Source organism: Acartia tonsa, chromosome 5, assembly GCF_053477335.1.
Source record: "Acartia tonsa isolate MP-2025a chromosome 5, ASM5347733v1, whole genome shotgun sequence".
NCBI classification, from domain to species: domain Eukaryota; kingdom Metazoa; phylum Arthropoda; class Copepoda; order Calanoida; family Acartiidae; genus Acartia; species Acartia tonsa.
In genome coordinates, this window is record NC_137264.1 from 5,079,280 (window position 1) to 5,081,858 (window position 2,579).

Genomic DNA, 2,579 nt, shown 5'->3' on the forward strand with positions numbered 1-2,579 from the left:
GGCCCTTTATAGGCAATAGGGGGTAGGGGAGGTTTCAAGTTGACCCTGACGACTGGCTCGGCATGTGTCTATGCCTCAGGGACTACAGGAATGTCTATAAATTTTCATTTTGTATGTTAAGCTAGATAAAAAGAGATAATCTTCCATAAATAAGCTTACAAAAAAATTAATTAAAGATTTTATTAGAGGTTGTTATTGTTTGCAATTGCATATCAATTTAAAGAGTTGCCTATAAATATTACACAGTATCCAGTATTCCGTGTATTTTATAACGCAAAACAAACTTGACCCGCAGCACGCGCTTTCAGTGTACATGGAATGCCGCGCGTTTTTCTTGCGTTTTCAATTATGAATTTTACATCTAAAAGACAGATGTATTAAAAATTATTTTTCAAAAATAATTTACAAGATTAGTTTTGTTTATTAAGTTTAACAGTAAGTATTTTGACGGATTTTGTAAAACACGGCGCTTTAAATTTTTGCGCTTTTTGGCGTACCGGTCATCCATTCAGTCTGCCTCCCTGCCACTTCTCTTTTCTTCCCCAATTATCTCCTTACCCTTTTTCCAGCACTAATAGCAGCTTTACTTAAATTGTGGTGCATAGTAGATTTTTAAAAGAAAAGAGAAGGCTAATTTGGACAATACAGAATTGTTAGCTGGAAAGTTAGTTTTTAATTGTTAGTATTCTATTCTCAAGTGTATAATTGAAAAATAATTAAGAATTTCAATTAATTGTTAAATAACATGTTATGATTGATTTCTTAATTTGATATAGTTGGTAAAAACTAACATGTATATGTGAGAAAAATGAAAATTTTTTTAGCCTGTTTAAAATTTATTATTGATTTTTTATCTAATCTATTGGACATAATCGTTCATATAAATTATATATGCGTCTAGTATAGGTAGCAACCATAGACGTCCAATGGGGGGGTAATGGGGCGATTACACCCCCCCAAACGATTTTGGGGGTGCCATAGGCACCCCCAAAATTTTTTTTTTATTTTACCCCCACCCATTTAAAATTTACCCCTACCCTGGGGGTGCCATTTAGGAGGGGGTATTTACCCCCCCCCCCCAAACAATTTTTGGGGGGGTAAATACCCCCCCCAAAATAAAAAATCTCTAATAAAAAAAAATTTTGCGCGCTTCGCGCGAATTTTTAATACCATAGATTTAATAAAATTTAAATTACCCTCCCCCAAAAAAATTTACCCCGGGGGTAAATTTTGGGGGGGTAAACTAAATTTACCCCTGCCAACAGATTTCAGGAGGGGTAATTACCCCCTCCCCAAGCAAATTTTACCCCCGGGGTATAAAATTTTGGGGGGGGTAAAAAAATTTGCGGCGCTCTTCGCGCGCCATTTTACCCGCCCCCCCAAAAAACGAATTACCCCCCCCTTCAAAAATTTTTACCCCCCCCAAAAAATAAAAAGCTTGGACGCCCCTAGTAGCAACCTTCTTTAGCAATTAACAATTTGATTAATTTTTACATTAACATTTGACATACTAAGCATCAAGTTTATAACGCTATTCTAATAATGACACATGACCCTAATGTAATTTTATGTTTTAATATTATTCAAAGATTTTTAGGATTTTCTTAATTTTCACAGAAATAAAGGGGGCATTTTTGTAAATTTTGATTGGTTTGTTAATGAAGTTAAGTGTTCAAACGTTTCAGCCACTAATTTTAATCTACATAAGGGGTAATTTTGTGTTTCATCATTGGTGATGTGCATCAATTTATTGGCCATTGTTTATCCCTTTAGATCCCTGTTATTTTCATGTTTAAATTCTTAAGATCAGTTGCGTCCATTGGAAATGGTTAAGGGTAAATCTTGATAAACCACCCTCCCTCGTTTCCTTTAAATGATACAACAAGGTGTGTAGCCCACCCATTAAGGTCGGAAGTATACAAAAATGGATCCCAAAACCTATTTTATTTCCTGCTCCTAAGAAAGTTGCCCTAAGGAGGGTAAATGTGCACGTAAATTGCAAAAAAAAATCAGCTGATGATTTAGCGTCATCCATTAATCATGCTCAGCTTTGCAAATTATTTTACAAGTGTCAAAGAAAGTTTTATTTACTAAGTATATTTGCGATAACTTTTATTTAATGAAATCTTCCAATTTTTAACATGTACAAAACGGCCTGCTTCTTGATTCAAGATCCATGTCAGATCTATATAGGAAATAAATGTCTATAAACGAGCTCAAGTTTTCCAAGGAATATATGACTAAAACTCATAGTGCTCCAATAATCCATAATAAACTCTCATTGCCCAGAACGATAAGACTCATTATTTTACTTTATTAAAAATAAATTCCTTTTTTTTATTTCATGTAGCTATTTACCTTATATTGATGTATTTAATTTCTAATCATAAAAGAGAAAATTTAAATTTATAATATAATAAATTTAAGAAAACTCTGTTTTAAAAGAATTCGATTGTGGTGACATTTTGTGTGGTCAAATATTAAACTAAAATTGTAATCAGCATCATTAACCCTTTAGTGATGGTAATGTAAAGAAAAAAATATAATTTAAAAAATCTTTTTAAAATCATTTAAATTAT